This window comes from Diadema setosum, chromosome 12, assembly GCF_964275005.1.
Source record: "Diadema setosum chromosome 12, eeDiaSeto1, whole genome shotgun sequence".
Lineage (NCBI taxonomy): Eukaryota > Metazoa > Echinodermata > Echinoidea > Diadematoida > Diadematidae > Diadema > Diadema setosum.
This window is the reverse complement of record NC_092696.1, coordinates 9671608-9687464: the sequence shown is the minus strand read 5'-3', so window position 1 is coordinate 9687464 and position 15857 is coordinate 9671608. Positions and strand designations below refer to the sequence as shown.

Genomic DNA, 15857 nt, shown 5'->3' with positions numbered 1-15857 from the left:
CCAGTTGCGCACACATACGCTGAATATATGATATAATTGCTGCCTCAGCGGATGCCATGCATTTTCATATGCACGCTCGAATGGGACACCGCAGTAAAAGCGGGCTTTGCTGCTGGGTCGGATCGGCCATTACCTTTTACTTTTCCTAGGCGTAGAATAACATCATCACACACAAAAAGACCAAACGAATCTCTTACTCTTATGCTTACATTACCTTATAAGAATATGCACGCGCGAATGGGACACCGCAGTAAAAGCGGGCTTTGCTGCTGGGTTGGATCGGCCATTACCTTTTACTTTTCCTAGGCGTAGAATAACATCATCACAAAAAAAAAAAGACCAAACGAATCTCTTACTCTTATGCTTACATTACCTTATAAGAACAGAAGAAACGTCAGAGAACATTACTGATCGCATGCTTTGTGAAGTGCATATGCTTATTCCATCTTTATTCAACTTTGAATGTAAAACACGGGTTTTTTAGTTAACATGTAATTTCCATCTAATTGTTTCTCATCATCTGTTAAAAGGTAATCCTTTCCATGTGGGTCGAATGAGTAAAGAAATATTAGTTGAACAAATAAGTGAAAGTTTCAGGAAAATCGAAAATCAATAGTTATGATTTTTTTTTTTTCAATTTGGTGAAGAGACCTCAGGATCAGAAACTACTTCAGGTCATGACATCACATAATTTTTATATACCTCGATGATACGAAATATATTAGGAAAATTCCACATTCTCAGGACTCATTACTCACATAACATGTCAAGGATAATTGCATTCCCTGTGCTTGCAGAAAGAGACAAGTCTAGAGCTCGCTCATTATGTAAAACAAAGTATCAAAAAAATCTTCATGTTTTCTATAGTGCATGATATGTTATGTCATCATCCATAGTACTCGGGTTATGTTAAGTGATGTAAAATTCTTATAATAATTACTCCATTCACACAATCCACGTCTACTTGAGGGTTTCATTCTCTTTCAACTTCATGTAGCAAAAAAAAAAAACAAACAAACAAACAAACTATCGGAAACTGGATTATTCAATAGCAATGAGCCACTGGAGTAGGACGAAGTCAAGAGGCATTCAGCTGTCGATCCTACAGTCCTAGCAGAATCTCGGTCAGAGTGAAAATGACAATCATTTTGCTTCAGACCTCTCCTGTCTCCGTCTGTTAACTTCTGGACTGTAACAGGAGACATATATGTTGTACAGCTGTCCATGCATGCACGAATAAGGTTTGCTCTAATTAATTCTGTGACGATGGCTGTGCACTTCACAATACAGTGTTTATCAGATAGTCAGGAATAATGTATAGCGTCAACAAGAACACCCCACAAGTGCGACATATTCCAAGAAACTGACTAATAAAATCATAAACAAAGCACGCTTTCATCTGAATTTAAACCAGGTGGAACAATTCCACTGTCCTTCATAAATGTCTATGAATAATACCTACATACAGAAAAAAAAAATGCACGACTTTTCCTTTTTGTTTTTTGTGCCAAGAAGAATATTTTTTCATATACTAGTTACCGATTTGCTCATAAGACAATCAGGGATAACTTATAAAATCTAAAAAACAATCAATTTAGCGGTTTCATTTCCTTGCTAAGAACAAAAACAGACTAACAAGAGCCCCCACTTTTGAAAAACCTGTTTCCATCGCATTTGTTGTACAAAGGAAATGGGAGAGAGATATTTCCGTATAGAGAGTAGGGAGGAGAAGAAATGTAGAAACAAGTTTTCAGAACAGTTATCTTTGCCTAAATGTATTTTGATAACACAGTTATCAACATACTGAAGTACTTCTTTCATTAATTTGCAAAGCCATACGAAGCTTTGTCAGGAAGGTTCGACGTTTTTATCTTTTTCCTTCCATTGATTTCCATTCAGAATAATTTGAATGCAGCTACGAGAAAGGTAAATGATCACATTTTCCTCGGTCAAGAATATTTAAGGTGCAATGGACTGAAAGAAGTATCAAACATTTCATAATATTGTAAAAAGGGCAATTATAAAAATCAGCCTTATTACAATGACGTTGTACTCAATAACATCTTGCAATGTGAATTCGTTACGTTTACTTATCACCTTTCTATATCTGAGATTGATAATCCCTTGCATAATGAAGCAAAGTAAAAACAAGTTAGCCATTGGAACTGCAACCTGAATCTTAAAAAGTAACGATGCACCATTATTTTAGAAACATACTAAATCAATTAAGGTTAGTGATATTTTGTTAACTTTACGAATTTTTACGAAATTTTCAGAATGATTGTGCTTCGTATTAATTTAACATAATTATGTCTAATTAATATGCATGACAAGTGAATAAAAACTACGGACATGTAATGTGAGGTAATTAAAAAAAATTGTGAAAAGTGTGGGAATAAAATCAACTCTTTCTGGATAGAATAACTCATAGCAATTTTGTCCTTTGGATGTCCTTTTGTGACTTCTGTCTGTGTTGTGATGTACCATATCTGCTTGCTTGTGCCACAGTGAGAGTGATGTTAAGCACTACCAACAGAGGGCACAAAACGCTTGTTACTGTAAACTCTAAATGCACGTTTGAGGGGAGGCCCAACTTCCCTTATGGCTCAACTCTCCTGCATCTCCCCAACGTCTAAAACTCTACACAGTGTCTCTTTAATGGCATCAGCAAATGTTGGCAGCTATTAAATGAGACAAAAGGTCGACGCTAACAAAGACAGAGCAACAACGAAATAAGATTTCTTGAACTCGGACCGTCCTGCACCACTTACTTGGATGTTCGAGGGGGTACTTATAGCACCATTTATCATTGTAACATCATTTAGCCGTTGCCACGCTTTACAAGTTAACGACTCGTTCAGAAAAGTATGTCTCCCTCTGGTTTCAGATGACAATTTTACAGATAATGCGATGTCTATTACCATGGATTGGTAGATGCTATCTACCCTACATGACAGGAGAATTTCTTGATTGTGCAGATTATAGACATCGATTTCTATGGAATCTTTCTCACTGGGTTTATTGTAATAATTAGAAAATGCATCACTATGGAGGGGGCTTGAAGAGAACCACGTGATGTTAGGTTCTGGTTGTGATATCACCGGACACGTAACAGACACAATGAAACTGTCATTGGTGTAGGCGCACACCCGCGAAGTCGTAACAAGTGGTGGACAAGGAAAAGATTCTTGAATAAGGTCTGTCACACGGCGCCCTTCGTTTGTCGCTGGGGCAGCACAGAAAGCATTTTTAAAAGTCAGAGGGTCATCAAGGCTGAGGAGCCATCGATGGTTACAATCACAAATGAGTGGGTTATCTTCTGCATTCAGAGTGAGATCAAACAAAGGCATGTTCCAACGACTTCTAGGAACGACATCCTCATTCAGATAACGTAAATTGTTATTTGTTAAGTCCAAAGATGTAAGGTGCGAAAATATGCTGAGATGTGTACCTGTATTTCCATCCTTATCTCCTAACAATTCGATTTCATTCCCTTTTAATATCAAGTATTGAAGTGGGTGTACTATGTCTATCCTAGAACAATTGGACAGAAAAGTAACGCGATTGTAGGATAAGTCAATGTAATTAAGCTGAGGGTATAAGTGCAAGAGTCGGTCGCAGTCAAAGGTCTTCACCGAATTTCCCCCAAGTTTAAGAGAAGAGGCGATCGGTGCAAAGATCGATGGAATATTCTCTAATTTGCTCAATGTATATTCTAGTCTTCTGAGGTTCGGTGCGCGTAAATCATGGGCCATGTCCGGAAATGAAAGTTTTGACTTCAACGAAAGTTTTTCAAACGTGATAAATTCACTTCCGCCTACTAGTATTTGGATTAAAAAGCTGTCGGCGACTGTAACTTTTCTCAATGAAAGACGATTTAACCGACGTATTACACAGTTAGTCTCGTTAAATTCTCCCACAGTCCCTCTAGTGATGTCGACTGACTCCCTTGGTCTTGCGGCTAGGACAGCGAAATCACTGCAGGTGAGCTCCACAGATGATTTTAGAAACAAATGTACAATTGTTGCTTGTTCAAGGAAATGAAAAGTTTCAGGCGAGATTAGGTTCCCTTCGCTGCTCCCAACACAGACGTAACGTAATGCTAGTGCCTCTAGAGAAGCTAGATCAACACTTAAGTTCGCGGTACTGCATAAATCAAAATGAAGAAGTTTTGGATAAAGTTGGGCAAGATTTTGCGGGATATGTGGGAGCTTGGTGTCACTCAGATCCAATATCGTCAATACGGGAAGGCTAATTTCAAATACTGAAATACTAGTATTCTTAAGAATCAGTTCAGTTATTTTGGGGGTAGTCAAGAACGCCGAAGGATCGATGAAAATAAGTGGATTGCTGCTAAGATCTATAACTGCTAGTCGAGGTGATATGGGAAATCCGTATATTGCTGCAATGTGGTTATATCTCAGAAACAGTGTCTCAAGACTATACACTGCACCAAAGGTGTCCCAATCGACAAATGTCAGCTCATTTTCAGAAACGTATAGTCCCTGGAGGTGTAATGTATTAATAGCATATGGGAACCAACGCCATAACTTATTTCCGGAAAGATGAAGAAACTCCAACGTAAGAGGAAAAGCTATTTCTGTGTCGGTCGACGATATCATGTTTTGATGCAAAAGGAGAATTTGCAAATTTGGAGTCTGAAATTGCCCACTGATAGATGATATTTTGTTTTCCTCTAGGCCTATATACTCGAGACTGGGGAGGTTGTCAAAACTTGTGGCTTGAACTGATGTGATTTCGTTGCCTATCAGGTCGATGATTCTGAGCATTTTTAGTCCGGCGACAACAGGTACAAATGTAAGTTTGCTGTCCGATACCCTAAAGACTGTCAGTAATGATAGGCTTGTAACATTGTGCAGGCTTTCTACCTGGGATGAGTGCACGGAGAAAAACTTTAGTAAGTACTGGTTGGTAAACGAAATATTTTTTTCTGCACTATCCAACACAACAAATGTTTCAAGAGTGTCGATGTTTTCCAGAGTGGACGCAATTTTGAAATCTTTGTCTGTCCCTTCAACAGAAAGATAATTGAGCCTCCCAAGGCCAGGTGAGATGGAGCTAATGCTTGGCAGATACAGTGATTGCAAGTTAGGAAATCCATGGACGGAGTAGAGTTCTGTTAATCTATTTCCCACAAGCGATAAATATGTCATGCTGCTTGGGAAGGCATCGGATGCGATCCAGGAGATGCGATTATCTTGTAAACGCACCATGCCCAAGAATGGTAGTGAAAACGTTTCAGAGATTATGCCTCTAAGTTTGTTCTTACCAAGTGCGATCGATTGCAGTTGAAACAGATTATTGAAAGACAATCTGTCAGCCTTTTCAATCAAATTCGCACTCAAGTCTATTGAACGAAGACTGACTGGAAACTGATCTGCCGTAAAGTGTTTGATCCGGTTATAAGAAAGTTGAAGATGCTCAAGTTTTGGAACATCATTTCTCAGGTGTTTTCCAACATTCGAAATAGCGTTTCTCGACAATTCAAGTGATCTTAGCGAGGTATTGTTGCTGAAAAAAGGAATCTCTGTAAACAGGTTCCAGGCAAGCGATAACGTGTGGAGCTCCCTCATACCAATGAACATATCAGTCGGAACATTTCTCAGAGAATTTCGCCTGAGCTCGAGCAAATTTGTCGATTCAAACTCTTTAAGGAAGTCAAGAGATACTTCGTGTACAGATTCGCGATAAGTGTAATTGCCTCCAAGACAGGACGGACATTTAGGGACATTGAATACACTTTCGCACGACACACTGTGCAAACCGGAATAACATGTACATATGTCACAGATGCTCCGCTGCGCAGGTACTGATAGCAGGAGGCAGAAGAGCAGCAGCAGAGTCAGAAGAAGCCTGGTACCGTACCGCGTGGTCTCCATTCTCTTCCCACGGTGTATCGGCAGTCCCGTTCCTTGAAATGTCAAGAAAATAAACTCAAGTTTGCTATTAGTGGAAAAGAAATGAAAGTCAGAATAATAAACGTAAGTAAACAAATTCTAAGAAAATGCTTCTGGTAAATTAGTAGGCTTGTCATGGCATCATCAAGCGTTCCCTATTCAAGTTGCATGTTGTATAATCTGTACCTGTCAGGTGCTTGTTTAAGAAGCAAAGAGCTTCTAAATTCATGTCCAATCGCCACGGAAGCAATTACAAACTACTCAGGGAAAGTGACACTAACTCAACAAATTTTTAGCCATCTGCGCACCACTGAGCACGCTCAGAGGACGAGAATCTTTTACACGCTTTCGCCGACACCCACCCCTCCCCATCAAAAAAAAAAAAAAAAATCAAACCGTTTGTGTGCTTCAGTATTAAGTTGCCCACCATGCGACCCTGGCAAGGATAAAGGACTTATAGCTGGCACCTATTGGAGCTTGATAAAGCCCTCAACAAGGTGTGAAATAAAAATAGGGGGAAAAAGTTTAAAGGATGTCGTACATCAATTCATTGTTACGCAATCTCGAAAGAATTCAAGAAGTTCGTTGAGGGGAAAATGCATCAATGCATAAACCTCGACAGAAACGACGTGAGTTGGTTTCAAGACGATTTCTTTAGGTTGGTTAACAAACAACCAAAATCAATAACAAATTAAATGAGTGTTAACTTTAAGGAGGTCTCCGTTCTCACGGGATGACGCAGGGAAATCCACAGTTGACAGCAAACTTCCTAGGAATGATACATTTGACCAGCTGATAGGCTGAGAAGACTGTTTGCATAATGCATCTCAAATTGAAGGGGTTTGGGGCACTCAAATGTAACGACGGTGTCTTGCTGGTAATATCAAAGGAACCGTCCCCGTCATCATAGTGCGATTAATGTAATCCTGACTGATCCGTAATTGCGCAGATTTGGCAATGATGAAATCCCGTCAATCAGAATTCCGACAAATATTCAAAAAAGTTTCTTACATAAGTCGGGGATATTCACCCATGAGTATAAGAATTTTCATTTGTTATTTTGTCTCTGATCACTGAGTGACGAAAATCCATTCTCTTCCCTTAGCACAAAACAAAGGAGACATGCAAATGTATATCCTGTATCTAAGGAATTTACAAGGTTACATTGGATTTGAAACCTTAAGGACAGTCCCTGCTAATATTCAACTGAAGTCAGAAATAAAAAGAATAACCTCTGTCATGTCCGTGTGTGATTAGTATGATTAGTACATGAAGAAGTAAATAGAATATGAAACAAGTCCTTAATAAAAAATAGAAATAAGTGATGATATCAAGAAATGAATAAAAGTTGATATATATATTATATATATATAAATATATATATATATATATATATATATATATATATATATATATATATATATATATATATATATATCATAAAATATAAGATTGGTAGTCAAAGACTTCGTTATTTCATAGTCGCCACTAATGGCACTGGACTATATGTTCGTCACAATAGCGATCCTCCTTTTTCCAGCCAGGCGCAGCCGATCGCCGTAGTCAATAAATAGCCCTACCCTAACCTTATATACACTGTAGATAATCTATAATGAATTAAGACGTCAGTTCTACAGAATACATGTATAAAGAGAGTACAGAAGAACATAAACTACGATGAACAAAAAACCCCCGAAATTCACCTCGGACAGATTGCCAATCTCTCTTTCGCCGATATTGCCTTGCGATAATTTGATTTGATTTTGATTTTATTTGATTTTATTGGTTCGTGTTCATCTTTCTGATTTGGGGGCCACCATGACTAAAAGGTCATCGAACTGCTCGGGAGACATTCTAAAATATCCAAAGATATCCTCAAAACTGGGTAACTCTCTGATGAGATGTGAAAACTCACCAAGTTTCTCTGTCGATTAATTTAATTCGTGTACCCACCATTTGCGTGATTTCTGCATGATTACAAAGCATGCAGCGATCTGCATTCACTGCCGCATCATCGTTTTCAGCCATTTTCTGCTGAAATATCAGCGAAGATGTTACTATGGTTACTTATACTTACTTCATTTTTGCCGTGATGGGCGCGCATCACGGCAAAAATGAACAGGACGGGCTACCGTCACGGAAACCGTACGGTTCACCCGTTCTAGTAGCCGGCCCGTTGCCCGTTCCGTGACCCGTACCGGATTTGGTGTGACAGGGCCTTAACACTGCACTCCTGCTGGCGCATGCGCACGGGTTTCAAATCTGTCGAACGAAGCAGTCATCGTGCTCACAGATTTTTTTTTTTTTTTTGACTGAATCATTTAAATCATAAATTTGGACAGAAAGGGGCAATAAGGGAAACCAAATGTTCCCAGGAAAGTGTTGTGAACAATTGCACTGCATTGTAATGTATTCAAATTGAAGCAATTTTCAGTACTTAAGTTGGAATTTAGGGCGATTCTACCCCGTACGAGACCCCGAATCCTACAATGCGCATCCCGAATGCGAAGCGTTCGGGCTGGTCGCAGTTAGTCTTGAATAAAGAGCGAACATTGATAATGGTTTAGCGTTCATGGGAAGGACCAAGTTATCGACAACGTGGCCATGTTGAAGGTTATAAACCATAGGAGGTTAAAAAAAAACCCCTTAAACACGAACCTGCACTCGGGCAGGATGGCCTCATGATTTGACTACTTTCATTGACAGATCTCATCCTTACCGTAAGACATGCATTGTTCCTTCACAATAACATCGGGGGAAAAGGCAATTTGTTATTGTTGTCTTTAAAGTTCATGTGCTCAGTCATGCACGACAGTAATGTCAACATGATTACGTATGAATTGAAAGACGAAGAGTTTTTCTTTCCTCACAATCAATATGGTGCTCCACACCTGACAATATTAGGATAGTACCGTTCCAAAATTAGATCACCTTTTTTTTTTTTTTTTTTTTTTTTTTTTGTTGATACGCACTGTATAACAAAGTAAAAAAGTAGATGAGCTCATTTCTGTGCATTTGACTGCAGGTTAAAAGGAAAGAGGGAATTAATATTTATACACTGTAATATGGTGGTTGCGCTGTGGTAAAGTGGATAAGGCTTCCGAGGACCAGAGTCCGACCCCCACCCCCCACGCCAATGCTCACTTACCTGGGCAAGGTGTTTTTACTCACCAAGTCCATCTTGACCCAAGTGTGTAAAAGAGTACCTGGCAACGCTAGGGTAGAAATTAATGACAGAGCAGTGGCAACTCTGGAGAGGTCGTCCTGGATAAAGAAGACCATACTATTATTATTATTGTTCTTGTAATTATTTTCATACAATATCAAATCGGCCTTAATTCTGTCATTTTCCCCTTTTGAAACTTTTTAATATATTCAAGTGGGATATGGAAAACGATTATGCAGATTAGAATCAACAGTGATATTACAAAAACAGTGCTTAAGGGACATCTCGTCAATTTCTGTGTAGAGCGGAACATAGTAACACTCTCCAGTAACGGTTTTCAGATTTTAGAGATAAAGTTAATAATTATATGAACTTCATGATGGTAAAAGTTTCTATTTTTCAGTAAATGTTTGATAAACAAGCTATTGATATTGCAGCTGTCACCTCGACTGACACTTGAAAATGAAAGGTTCTGAGATGATTCTTGAAAAAAAAATGGGGAAGGATAAGGGAATTGTTTTGGCAATGAACGCTGATAAAAAAGGTTAGACCGTATAGGTTTTAAGTTTTTCTGGTCCTGGAGTAAAGTGGCAAAAGCCAGTTCGGAGTAATCCACGGAGTTCTAAAAGAGGCCAGTTATAACAACAAGGTATGTTGGTTTTTTGATCAACCGAGATAAACATTTAATATGCAGTGTAATCATTTCTGTAGTATATGTTACTAATTATTATAAAAGGTAGATGCAACATGGCCCATACACCTGACAGCAAAGTGATATTTGGAAGTATCAGTAGAAAGAGATTGTCATGCATTCATTAAAAAAGTAGAAGGAATAATTGGATGCTTGGTCCAGTGTCGATTCATGGACTATTCTTGTCACCTGTATTATGCACGCAAGTTCATTATATATAGTTTTTTTTTTTTTTTTTGTCTGATGATGACAGATGAATGCCACAAAATATCACGTAGGGCAAACTCATGTATTTTGTCGCTTTGCAAAGTGCCTAACCAAATTAGTAAAAAAAAAAAGAAAGAAAAAAAAAAGAGACCATATATCTACACATGTTGCACAACTCCAAACTGACTCATATATGGCAAAGAGCTGTAAAGAATTTTTTTTTCCATGTGTGATTTAAAAGCACATTCAACTAAGACAGCAGTTGTTTTTTCATCTTCAAAGTGGCAGTGACTTTTTGAATGTAGCAATCATGGTATATTTTAATTATGTTAATTAATCCTTTCTATGCCAACGAGTCAAACATGCACGAAATTCAATCAATCAATCAATCAATCAATCAATCAATCAATCAATCAATCAATCAATCAATCAATCAATCAATCAATCAATCATAGTTTATTTCCAATCAACGAAAATCAAAACGTAATACAAAGTATACATATCATGAAATGATATTGTCTGAACTTTTACAAAAGGTTCATGTAATATACGAAATAAATTACATACATCAACATATGCACAATAATCAGAAGGAACGATTCGTATACATGTATACTTCGCGAGCTTTCAGAAAATAACTTCATTTTTCTTTTTTCTTTTTTTTTTTGAAAATAGCGATCCACTAAAAAGCTAAGCTTGTAGGACGTGGATCGCTAGATAATTGAATGTAGATTACATGTAGATGTAAATGTAGATTAGATTACATTGAATGTAGATTAGACTACATGTAGATGTAAATTTACACATAAAGTAACATAAAATACACATTAACAAATATCACATATGTGCTTCTTTATCTATAGGTAGCCAATGCAACTTTCACACAACCTAAAAAAGTGCTAATAACTTTCATATTATCTGTCCGATATGATGAAAATTCTGGCACTTTCGTTATTTGAGCTTATTTAACATTTTGAATCCTATTCAGTATTTACTTTCATTTTAGTACTGCAGTGACGTGTTGAATAACGTGTTGACAAATCAAATGCCTTGATAAAAAATTACACATTCTTAGTTTTTGTTATCGTCGTGTGTCCAGAAAAACAATGCAAACGCACAAAAAGGAAGGTGTGCCCTGAAGCACGACGCGAACGCACGCGAGGCGCGATCCTCGCTACCATCCATGTTGCTTTCCAGGCACACCGTGCTTTCTTTCAACTCGTGCGTTCTTCGTGCATTCGTCCGGGCAAACGAAAGTGTAATGTCCAATACTAGGCAATGGAATTAATATGAAATGCGGAAAATAGTGTTGACATGCCGCGTAAACGATCGATACTTTTGCAAATCTACTCCACACGGACCTAAATCATCACACAGGGTTGCATTTGTGTACCGTACGCCCCCCCCCCCAAAAAAAAAATACAATGTGACCCTCCGCGATGGTAACTTTTGAAATTGTGAATCAATCCAAATGCAATTTGAGGGTGTGAAACTATTACTTATTATGCACATTTTATTAAAGACCCCATCCGATTTGCTTCAGTGGTCAAAGAGAAATGAAGAGTTTTTTAGAGCATGTCAGGAATCCCTTCCCTCCAAGTTCTGTCCAATATGTTCACACATTATGCAATTCCCAGAGCATCCAAGTACTAAATTTGGAAAACTCAGACACATGACATGCTTTAAAAAGATCCACATTTCTCTGTGACTACTTGACCAAATCGAATGGAGTTTTCCCCAAAATATAGCTAAGATGTGATATTTTAAGACCCTGTTTTCACACAGTTTAATCATACTGAAAGTTTTCAGTGCGAAAATCCGGTTGTGTTTTGTTTCTTTCTTCTTTTTTTTTTTGGGGGGGGGAACATACTGTATATCGTAACTAAGTCCCTTTATTGTTCTTGCAAAGAGGAATACTTGATTTGATTTTGATTTGATTTGGTTTATTGATTCCTGTATTATCATTTTACATGACATATACATCATTGTTGGAGCCATACATATACATAAACATCAGTTGTTAACAAAATATTTTTTTTTCATTGTCTTTACACAATGTACAGTAGAAACGTATCAGCAATACAACCGTACAATGAATAATACAGTATGGCTACAGAAGCGTAAGCGTGGCTTGATTTCGTGGGGCTTCGTGGGGCCTTTATTCTTATTCTTATACTTAATTGAGCCAAAGCTTCCATGTCGAAGAAAATAACAGTAGAGAGAGAGAGAGAGAGAGGGGGGGGGGAGAGAAAGAAAGAGTAAGAAAAGTATTATCCTTTAGGTATTTAACGATTGTTATCAAGCAAAAGCCATTTGTCTCTTCTCTTATGTCACTGAAAGGGAGGTTGCTTGTTATTGTCACAAACGGAGTCTTTGATATCTGTTGTCCATGAAATCAAAGCCAAAAAAAAAAAAATGAATGGATAAGGATCTGCACTGTTTTCTATTATTAAGTTACCAAAATATCCGTGCCACATTTTGAGTGGAAAGGGTCAAACGGTATATATGTATATGTTTGTGTCTGTGTGTTTGTGTGTGTGCGTGTGTGTGTGTGTGTGTCTGTGTCTGTGTATAAAATGATAATAATAATAATAACAATAAATAATAATAAGAATAACAACTATTATCATTACTATAATTATTATTATCATTCTAAGGAAAATGCATATCGTTAATAATGCCCAACTATTTAGGCAGTGTTACAGGGCTACAAGAGAAAAGAAAATAGGTCAACATATGAAACCTTCTCAATATGAGTTCAGACTGAGTGATGGAAAAAAAAAAGCAAACTGTTCCTCTCTCAGTTATTAACTGGAAATTATACAGGGGAAAATATAATCTTGGATGCGATCAGGGACTGATTAACGAAGACTATTCTCTACGGAACAATCCATTCGTATCATCTTTGACCAATGCACCTTTTGCCTTCCTACTTTCCAATGTCAAACACACTCAAATCGAGGTCCATACCCACTTCTTGAAATCTAAGACGGAAAATCGAAATCTGCCCCATCCTTTAAAATTCAATGAGTAAAAAAGACGTCCATGAGATAAGTCCCATCAGTGAATCGTTGCTGGCAGCTTTATGATAGAATAAGCAATAACGAATCACTATTTCATTATTTGTATTATTTCTACCTCCACTTTTCTTATCAACGTGAAACACCAAAGTGATATTTCTGAGGGTATCTATCCCCCATCCACAACTGGTGTTCCAAACGTTTTCATCTTTAAAGAACATCCGATATTTTAGCTTGTAGACGTCATATCAAAAAAACAAAAAAACAAAAAAAAAAAACAAAAAAAAACAAAAAAAAAAAAACAACGCTTCACTTCAAGTACGAAGCCGGTTGAACTTTAAGCACAAACAAACAACAACAACAAACATACAAACAAAACACTCAGGAGCTCTTGACCGTATCCTGACGTCAATGAGTTTAGATACGATTCTGTTACAATGGTCCTGCCATGTGGAGGTGGAGTTAGTTGTAATTCTAATTTTTCATTAATTGTCAGGAGCCACCACACCAGTCTTCATTCTCTACGGAGACCACCGTGTGGAGCACACGACCCCTTTTGCTCCTGCTAAATATTTTATAACGCATCGCCCAATTTGTCCTGCCCAAACCTAGCGCCCTGCCTTCTGACAACGATCTCCGAGAACGACTGAGCCATGATCAGCCTTGTTCTCCTCGTCTTCCTGGCGGGCAGCGCCGCGGCCATGTCACCCCTGATGACATCGGCACCTGATGGTGAGTGTGAATATATGTAATCACCGTAATATAATCAATTCGATTGGATTCAATACTTTGTTTATTTCCATCATCATCAAAAAAAAAAGAGAGAACATTATTCAAAGCGATACAAGTTGTCGATTTGTCTTTCATTTGTCTAATAAGGGCAGTTTTCTTTTTCTTTCAAATACAATATCGAATTGCTTTTTTAAGGTCTGTATGTCCAACTACAAGTACTTTGGAAAGCTGTCTGCCACTGGCATATGTGTCATTTTCGTTATCGTTGTTAATAGTCCTATGTAATTGACTGTCTTTTTTGTTTGAAGGTGGTAAGTGAGAGTTAGCAGTTTTTATTGGTAATAATTATGGAATTCGAATAAATGACCTCCTATCTTTCCTCAAGTTGATTCAATCACAACAAATTGTCGAATTGCCTTACATAGGAGTAGGTTTAAAGATGTAATGAATCTGTAAAAAAAAAAAAGAAAGAAGACATGACTATTCAAAAGCAAGTATTACACGAGTGGGTTTCAGTCCATTTTCACATTGATCTACTGAAGGATATCTCCAAGATATTTGGTTTTACAAGAAATCAAGATTAGATTAGCGTAGAGATAATTTATATCAAGGGATGTAAATACGAGCTGAGTTGATATTACATTTCAAATATCAATGAAAAGTCAAAACCAAAACCTTAAAGATATTACGATCTGTGACCTGTGACCAATGGAGGGATTTCTAATGGAGGTGATGTGAGTGTATTTTTCGGACAATGTATAAAGCGAACTATTAGATACGTAAGACTTTGCAGGGCATTGAAAGAAAATAGGTCATTCTGAAGCACAAATAGGTCTACGATCAATAAAGACAACCGGATAGTTAAAAAAACAAACAAACCTATCTGAAACAGGTTAGATGTCAAATAGGATTAAAGTTCTGATATTAATTTCTTTACGTATATCTAGCACTTTGCTTGTTTTTATATTCCAGTTGTTCCAATAAATTATATGATATAATTCCCTATGGCTGTACAATGCACACTTTATATTACTTATGTAAAATCTTTGTAAGAGGCCACTACACGGTTTTCCCGTCCATTTTGCTTTTTTTTTTCATTCAAATTCGTCCCGAGAAGCACACAGAATGCAAATTCTAACGATAATATAGTCTGTTGTCATCGTAATTCGTTTTTCGTCAACCATTTTCAAAGATATCGCATCCAAAAAATCGTCAATTATCCTGTACTGTCATTGTACATGAACATACATAAAAAATAAGTGATATTATTATTTTTTTTTGCCATTTTCCTTGTTGAGTAAAGGCCTATTTTCACCTTCATCATCAGATACCTTTACACGCATTTCAAAGTGAAATTCTATGGACCTTTAGGAATTCTCAAGTAGATTCTAATTTTTTTCAGGCTACTTCACTTATGACCAAATTTTAATGGATCGTCTAATACTCTTCGACAGTAGTGTCGGGATCACGTGATACTTAATGGTTTTAACCTAGACTTTTCAACATCAGCATGACCAAATTGAGCTCTGTCTCAACGTGACGATAAGGACCCACAATACACATGGTAGGGACACTATTAAAGAAAATGGCTAGCATACACCGTCTTTTGAAATTGTCACAAAAAAAGCAAATTAGTTCCTACTTGACTATACTGTTGATTCAGATGGTTTCAATTGTCCAGTAGGTTTTGATTAAAAGAAAAAATCTGCTTAATATCACGTGCTGATACTTAATGGTGCACTACAATTTCTTTTTAACCGTTCCGATGCTTTCTGTTGGTCCTGGTGGTTTTCATTGTACTTATAGATTTTAATGAAATTTGGTGGGTTTTATTTGTTATATAGGATTTAATGGAATCCTTCTGTTGGTCCTGATAGTGTTTACTGGGCTTATAGGCTTTAATGCAATTTTTCAATGTCTGTTAACTAAGTGCTAAGTTATGGACAAGTATATGCTAGACTTAAAAATCTACAAGACAGCGTAACGGAGCAGATTATGTTGGAAAGAGAAGGGTTAGTAAACAACAGGGGATTGAGCTGAAGCAGTATTAACGTAAAATCATTTCTCTTACTGCAAGATAGGTTGTTTGAAGGTGAAAAGCACTATTTGAAAGTGTAGAAAGG

At 37.3% G+C, this 15857-nt stretch overlaps 1 protein-coding gene across 1 annotated transcript in view; it reads left to right on the top strand.

Moving 5' to 3' along the window:
* Positions 1–15857, top strand: part of LOC140236345 (uncharacterized) — a 104808-nt gene that overhangs the window by 25304 nt on the left and 63647 nt on the right. The window lies entirely within an intron of this gene.